At 39.1% G+C, this 8,661-nt stretch overlaps 2 long non-coding RNA genes across 2 annotated transcripts in view; both read left to right on the plus strand.

Annotated features, from left to right (window-relative positions):
- LOC107833395 (uncharacterized) overlaps positions 1-8,661 on the plus strand; it is a 13,510-nt gene that overhangs the window by 3,887 nt on the left and 962 nt on the right. The window lies entirely within an intron of this gene.
- LOC103154261 (uncharacterized) lies at positions 4,744-5,073 on the plus strand. Its single transcript, XR_477898.1, has 3 exons — positions 4,744-4,799; positions 4,873-4,936; positions 5,007-5,073. It is a non-coding gene; the product is annotated as an uncharacterized LOC103154261 (long non-coding RNA).

Genomic DNA, 8,661 nt, shown 5'->3' on the forward strand with positions numbered 1-8,661 from the left:
AATGGCTATTTTTAGAACTTGCTCGCGGGCGACTGACAAGGTCCCCTCGGGCGACCGGGGACCCACGGGCACCGTGTTGGTGACCCCTGCTGTAGACAATCCCGTATGTACATAGCTGCCCAAAAATGTGCCGCATTTTGGAGCGTTTTGGCTCTGATGGAGACCATCGCCAATGGAAGTATTCAGAGGGAACATTTGTTCAGAGATTATATTTATCTTCTGTTGATGATGGTTTATTAGTGTTTAGATTAATCCAGACTGATCATCCTGGAGCTCTGAGCTAAACTTAAAGAAGGAGCCGTGCGTTACCGGTACTGGTGCAACTGCAGTCATCGAGCCGCCCGCTATGTGAATGTGCCTTATGGACAGAAAGCATCTTTATTCTGTAAATATACAACTTATGCACATGATTCTACTATTTAGAATAAACGTCCAATTTCCCCACTCAAAGACCCTCTGACACGCTGTCTGTCTTTAAATCCCAGCTGAACGCCCTATTGTTCAAACGGGCATTTTCACAATCTCTTTAATTAATTTATTTATTTTATTTGGATTTTATTTTTTTCTTTAAAATGTATTTTTATTTTTGTGAGGTGACCTTATGTGTCCTGAAAACACTTTTTAAATAAAATATATAGTTATTATTACAAATATACTGCTACAAACAAGGACGTCGCCTATTGCTTCACGTGGTGGCAGACTTCCAGGTACATACATATGTATTTATGGGTGGCGACAGGGCGGACTAGCAGCTGCGCTCTATTTCCCTCAAATTAGGATTTATGAAGGAAAGGTGCGCGGCCACATGCGTGCGCACGGCTTTATGCATCTGTAGCAGCATAAATGGTACGCTGCCACTTTAAGGTCAATTTTGGCTGCTGCGTATAAGCAATAGTGATGGGCAAATTAAGCCTCATGAAGCAATGAACCTTTTGCAAAAAGGTTCCTTACTCGCTGCTTCATTCATCACTCACTAGTGACATCTGCTGGTGAAACTGTAACAGCCTTGTCACTCAGTTGGATCATACTTCCAAAAATTACTAAATGCAGTACTGTCACAGTTTTCATCAAACTCATATTTAGTAACAGGAGAATCAATTAAATCATATTTAATTGTCATGTTTTAATTATTAAAATGATTTGTAGCCAATCTAATCCTTGACCATCAGTGGTTGTGTTGGGTTTTCTTTTATGTCTTGGACTTATTTGACAATGAAGGTGTGTTGTACTTTAATGTATTGGGAATTGAGTGATTGTTGAGGCAGACTGAATACTTTCAGTGAAAAACTTGCTTCCTGAAAAACAGAATTTGTTTAAAACAATCTCTTCTTGGGAGTTGTAGTTCTGGTTTTTAACAGTACAAATAAAGTTTGCCTCTTGCATTGGTTTTTAGTCTGTTTTTGATGTGTGAATCTGATGTATCTCCTGATCAAACAAAAATAATAAAGAACTGTTCAGATTTTAGGTTTAATTGTTTTTATTTAGGAACAGGACTTTTTTCACTGTTTCAGGTTGTAGACGGTTTCTTCGTCGGCAGATGACCTCCCCCGCCTTGGAAAAAACTCGTTCACAAGGCACTGATGATGCAGGTGAACAGAGGAACTTCAGTGCCATACAGTACAAATGGGGATGCACATGTTTGTGTGTGTGCCAATACTCCAAAGGATCTTCATATCTCCTTAGGTTCATTTCGGCGAGGTATCGCTCCACTTCAACAATGGCATCTGCTGTGGCATTAGAGCTACGCCTCTTCTGGTCCACTGTAGAATCTAACAAAGACCACAGTTCACCTATAAATAACAAAAAAATCATTACAGATAATATACACCAACAACTGAAATACAGTAGTACAAATGTCACAAGAAAATAAAAAAAAAAGAAAACTCACAAGATTTGCTGATGCCTTCTCCTGCATCTGCTGAATCCTGCAGCTGGTTACCTTCATTGCTTGCAATTAGTGCAGAACATCCTGTTTTCAGCCGCCGTACTGCGTCTTGTGCCTTGCTTTGACTGACAAAGCCAAGAGTTTTGAACCTAGGGTCCAGTAATGTGGCCATTGTCATGACACTTAATGATTCAATATTTGCAATTTGTTCTTTGACACGCCTCAATAGGTTTTCAGACAGAAGTCTTGCAACATCATTTTTTATATTTGCCGTCTTTGTAAGCACTGCATGGTGTAGCATGTTCATTAAAGGTATAACCTTGGATATTGACACCCTTTTCTCTTCAGAGAGCTCTGAAGTTGCTTGGAAAAATGGGAGCAACACCAGTAACGATTCCTCAATTATCTCATAATCCTGAGAAGTCAGAGGGATTGTATCAGTTTTGAGTGTTGTGAGGGCTTACAGCCACAGGTTCTTTTTGTTGAAACAGACATTCCAACATGAGGTAAGTGCTGTTCCAGCGTGTGTCCACATCGATTATGAGCTTTTGCGACTGTCTTCCCATCTGTATTTGAATCCCTTCTAGCTTTTCTTTACCTGTGGTGCTTGAGTGAAAATATGCTACAATTCTTTTAGCCTTTGCGCGGATGTCACAGAGGGCAGGGATCTGGTCAAATGATTTCTGGACTAATAAATTCAGTCCATGAGCAATGCAAATGGAGTGCCTGATCTTTAATGCCTTAGCACATGCAATCATGTTAGCTGCAGCATCAGTCACCAGACAGTTCACCTTATCAGTAATTCCCCACTCCGCCATGTGATTATGCACCACCCTGGCCAGATTCTCAGATGTGTGAGTGGAAGGGAAATGCTCCACTCCAACTAATACAATGCCCAGTTTGTCATTGGGATCAATAAAGTGGCATGTTATGGGCCAGGTAAGCCTCCATATTCATGGAGGTCCACATATCTGCGGTCAGACTGACGGCAGACACCTTTTGAATGTCTTCTTTGGCTTTTTCTTTTGTTTTGTAGTATTTCTCTTCCACCATCTTTTTTAATGCCTGAAATGAAAAGCAAAATAATTCATTTAAATAACTGAAATGATTTCCATTTACCACATTAGCTGGTATGTTTGACACATATAAACCTTTCTGGTAGGAAGAACATAGGTTGGATCCAGCAAATGAATGAGCTCCCTGAACCCCTCATACTCCACTACTGAAAAGGGTTGGGAATCCTTTACAATCAAGTTTACCACAGCCTCATCTAGCACCTGCTTCCTGGAATCTGTAAGACGCATAAATATAAAACAATCAAAATATTATACTGATAGATATATGAATGAAATAATTTTAAACACATAAAACAATGTCATACTCTGGCTGGTGTCTCCTGTGTTTAAAGTGTACTTATTTTCATGTAGGGCCCTGTAATGCCTAATCATTGATGATGTGTTGTTGTAGACCAACACCCTGTCACACAGCAAACATTTCACCTGAAATAAAAGGATGGCGAATTTCACACAAAGTTGCTATTAATGATGCAAATGTAGTCAGATCTTGTGCAAACAGTATACAAAACTTATGATCTGTCATCTCAAAATACTCCCAGATATGAGAGGTTTTTTACGGAAGCGCATTGCTATCACGCAGGAAAAAAAAATTTCGAGCGCTATCACGTTATAACGTGATAGCGCTCAAAAAATTTTTTTCCTGCGTGATAGCAATGCGTCTTCCGTAGTTTTTCTCTTTTTTGACGGCTCCATTTCAACCAGTGCTGATGAAAACGGCTCTGCTGACGCGCCACCAAACCACCTACTACAACCCACGAAGCAACAGGGTTCATAGCGCTTTTATTTTGAAAAACAATACGCAAAATGAAGCAATGACGTGGCAGATGTAATGCGAGGCCNCAGAATCTTCATCACTTAGTGACCTTTGTCTTTTCCCCAAGTCTGCTGCAGTTGAACAGTGATCGTAGGGTGGAGGCAGAGGAGACGGTCGAATTCAGGGGCCAGGGCTGGGGCTGACGGATCTTGCCCTTTCTTGCGGCGTGAAGTCTCAACTTTTCCCTTGGTCCCAGGGTGTGGTCCTCTGCTGATCTTTCGTCTGCGTCCTCTTGTTGACTCTCCTTCAGCGCCGCGGACTAAGAACAGTTTCCTCCCCAGCTTGCTGGCTTTTAAACCCTCTTGGTTCATAGTTGTGTGTTGGAGAGGTCCCATGACTCATCCTTCCCGATTATTTCATCGGAAAGCACCCATCCTCCCCAAACTCCACTCCACCCTGAATTTGGAAATACCCAAATTTTTCTTGTCTGACTGTTGCAACTCTTGTCCAATACTTCTCTTTTTTCTCCTGTTGGCTATTTGGCAGTTATTGCCTTTTTAGGAGTTGTTTTGGGACCTCCGCCCAGCTCAGTGTACTGCCTGTGACACAGTTCCTTTTTCCTTCTCATGTACTCAAACCTACAGTCCTCTTATAATGTACCATGAAACATAATCAACTTGTTTTGTCATTATCTGAAATCATACAACAATTAAGTTGTCACTGTTATTACAGATCATGAATACAGAATACAGATTATATATTTCAATTAGTCATTACAGACATCGTAAACACGAAACCTCAATCATTCCAACTACTACACACGTGTATTTTGTATTTCCTTTCCTTAATCATCCTTAAATCAATATACAAGATCACTGTTATTCCTCAGGCCTTTACCCTGCTTTCTGCGTGTACCTAGAGAGATCTCACAAGTTCATGCCAGTTTTCTTGACACAGCATAAATGGTACGCTGCCACTTTAAGGTTAATTTCGGCTGCTGCGTATAAGCAAGCCTTCATCTGTCATGAGGCTGCTTGCGTCGTGACGTCAACTCAATCGGCTTCCTTTGTTTGTACCGTGCTGGGTAAGCGTGGCTGTTTTATCGTTTTTTTTGTCTGCTTTAATAGTAGTTAGTGCTAACTGGTCTATCTGCTTAGTCTCCTTTGCTGCACCTCCAATATCTGGACCGATCTGTCCATTCATTTGTTTGCTGACAGGAAGGTAAGGGCTAACGTGGCTAGGTAACATCTACCCCATGTAAACAAAACCTTCACATAGCATTTTCTTACAGTTGCACTGTATCTAGGCAGAATTGGGGATCTGGTAATTTGGCAGTGCAGTCACTTATCAGGTCACAGGTAAGCAGCTGCTGCAAGTTATGTTTTTGTTAGCAGTTGTATTAATAATTTGCTCTGTTCTTTTTAACCTTCTGATGACTCATCAGCATTGTAGCTGGAGTGACACTTGCTGCTGTTTTGCCTACCTATAAATTGTTTTAAAAAACCAACCTGCACTTTCCCTGCTGCCGGGAGCATTGATGGCACTACAAAGGGGATAAAGTGCAACATTGTAGTGCTATTGTACCACTGTTTTACTCAGAGTTTCATTTTTTTGTCTTTCTTTTAGGGATTTGAGGCTTCTGTGGTGGCGGTGGTGACCCCTGGTGGCAGTGTCTTGTCTTGTGTGTTTTGTTGGAGCACCTTTTTCTTTCTTTGTTGTGTTTTTGTAGTGTCCAGGGTGGTCCCTTTTTCTGCACTGGATGTTGCCCCCTTCCCTCACTACTTCCCCCATTGGTAAGCCTCAGTTTTCTTTGAAATGTAGACATTTTCTTATAATAAATCTTGTCAAATGCATTCACCGTTTTAACCATTCAATTTCAGATTATTGGAAATTTAAGATATATTGAAATTTAATAAATTTTGTAGAACTTTTTGAATCTCGTCTCCTCATTTCCAGCAGAACTTACCTGTGTTCTTATTACATTACATTTTCCTGGAGTTATTCCAGGTAGCGTTGTCGGTCATTGTAACCCTTAACATTCTATATTTGGGTTCATAATAAGAAAATCCACCCCCAGGTTGCCACACATCCCTTTTTTTTTTTCCTTTTTTTTGTGCGTCGCACTTTTCTAAATTTTTCCGTATGCCAAGTTTTGGTGTGAAAACTTCGCATTCTTTCATGCATGAAGCTCCAGGTTGTTGAAGAAGGAGTTGTTGGGCAGAATAGGAAGGCTTCAGACGATGCACTGATGAAATGTTTTCTACATGACACCGTTGCTGCTGCCATCTAAATGTTTCACTGTTGCAGCTATTTTACCTCAACTTCATGTTATTGGTTAAATTTTTTTCAGTAAATAAGGTCATGGTCATAATTTCACTAAAATCTGACATTATGAAATCTGTGTTCTGTGAATAAAAATATTTTAAATATTTAATCCCTTGTAAACTTTTAAAGATTTATGGGAATTTGCAGATATCTGTAAGCTGATACACATTCTGTCAAATAAAATAATTAAAACAGCTTATTGTAATCTAACATACAGTAACATTGTGTCAAAATTAATTACACTACATGAACTGTAAAATAATGCTAAGATGCTACTTTCTTGCCCAAGAGTAGTTGACTGTTTTACTTTCAATCTACAGTAGTAGTTGTCCCTGCTGCCAGTAATTTGCTGTTATTTTCACGGTGAAGTCCTTTACAGTATAGCTGGTAGCTGCATTATGAAGACAGCTCCTTCTTTACTTCTGTCAGCTGTCTAACGTCAATGTTCTTGTGCTTTTGCAAACCAACCATGGATTTACCCTTAACTGAATAAACTGGGATGTTTTCCTTAAAATTGTAGTCAACGTTTTTAATTCTGGTAAAGGTAACTAAAAAAAATCAGCAGTCTTGTTTAGGCATAGTTAAGATGCATGTTTTATGTTGAAATGTTTTATTTCATGTACACAATGAAAATGCAACAAAAATTGACACGCTTTGGTAGGGATGGACATTTAACGTATTATAATTTGTTGTGAAAAAATGTCCTAACCATTTGATTTATGATAAATTCCAATTATGTTTTGTGGGGATTGTTGGCTTTAGTATTTTCTCCACTATTTGCTCAATGAGAACATCGTCACATCAATAAATTCAGAAATATGACTAAATTCAGTTACTGAACTATTTTGTGATACAAATCATTATCTCATTAACTCTCATTAAAAATGTTTGGGTCCTTCTTTAGTCACCATCATGAGAAAGTCTCCTTCCAAACAATCTCTGGTGCAGTTCGCTTTCGGTGTGAACACAGACCTGCCTTAATCTGAACCAAGGACTTCTCGAGCCACTATTGTTACTCGCAGCCCCACAAACCAATATCCAGGAGGCTTTAGTGATAGTGAGTGTTGTACTGAAATGATACCTGACCTGCCATGTTGTGGGTCAAGGCACGCAGAGCATCTCTTCTCCTTTGGTTTACACAGCACATTAGCCAATTCTGTTCCAAAATTTGAAATATGCCCTGAATGAGTTTCTCTTAATATTCAAATTGGTAAAGCAGTCGTAATGCCACAAATGTACACAACAGAAGTTAAGCTCGCAAGGTATCCATGTTTGTTTTCTCTGTGGGACCGTTACATCACCGTCATTTCTGATGGATGGGAGCAATTATAATGTGAAAGCAAACCACACCAAACGAAAATAAAATCTACTTTTACCAAAAGACTTGATCTGAATCACACAGCAGGAGATTGAATATTCAAAACAGCCTGACTTTCAGATGATTTTTCGGTATAATTCTATAAAAATGGTATTTTATTCACATTTGAATCCACAATTACAAAAGATGTAAAATAACTGCCTCCAATCACACACTCAGTTGCCAATATGACTTGCGTGCCACAGTGAAGGCTTTCATTTGGTCTGAAATGCTAATTTGTCACACATGAAAAGAAAATACATTCTAGAGTGCTTGACTTTTAATTGCAGTGTTAGTCAGCCTCTGTGAACACAACAGTAAAGACACACTGGTTTAACAGATATCTGTAGCCACTTCCTGATGGGAAAACAGAAATCTACTTTCAGACAGCTACAGTAAAAGGAAATCTTGGTAAGTCTCTTTTTATTGCTCACATCAGGCAACATCTTCAATTTAAAAGCCCAGCATGGTGCTGTGATACATCAGGTTAATTTGACGTAACCAATCTAAAGTGTCATCTTTGAGGGAAGAAATGGATGACAGACAGTGTGACATGTTGGGTGAAAAAGCTAAAATAAAGGCGTCATTTCTCTTGAACTCCAGGTGTTGCCTATCATGACCTTTATCAGCAGGAGACAACGCGATAAGCCTGGGAAGAAAAGGTAAAATAATGTGTCAGAGAGACAGATGTCAGGCAGCCCCAGCTGATGGAGTAAATTAGCAGTTGAATAATTGCTTGGTTGAGTAAAAACCTTCTCTGTTCTGTAAAGACAGAACAACGAATATAAAAAACACACAGACATTTTAAATGTCCATGTGGAATAAAGAGCTCTTCAATTTAAAATAGATGTCCAGTGCAACTACAATTTATTTTGTCATGTTTACAGACTTCCTTACAACAGTGTATCAGGGTCATTGTAGATTAAAAAAGATGAAGTAAATTCCTGCCAAAAAAGAGAAATTGAGCTTAATCTCACATTTTCTAGAAAAAAAAAAACATAGATATTTCTGAGATTTCAAAGTAAAAAATTTGCAAGAAAAAAACTCAGACATTTTGAGCTTAATATCAGAAATTTTCTAGACAAAAACTTGGAAATTTCTTTTTCAAAACTAATTGTTTTACTTCTCCAAATTGGAATTAGAGAAATAAATTCACTTAATGGAGACACACCAATTTTGAAAAGTTGCATTTGTCTATCAAACAAAGAAGAGAAGTGGTTAGAGCAGAGGTTCCCAAACTGTGGGGCGCTGCCCCTAGGGGGGG

This window comes from Poecilia formosa, unplaced genomic scaffold (assembly GCF_000485575.1).
Source record: "Poecilia formosa unplaced genomic scaffold, Poecilia_formosa-5.1.2 Scaffold378, whole genome shotgun sequence".
In the NCBI taxonomy this organism is placed as follows: Eukaryota; Metazoa; Chordata; class Actinopteri; order Cyprinodontiformes; family Poeciliidae; genus Poecilia; species Poecilia formosa.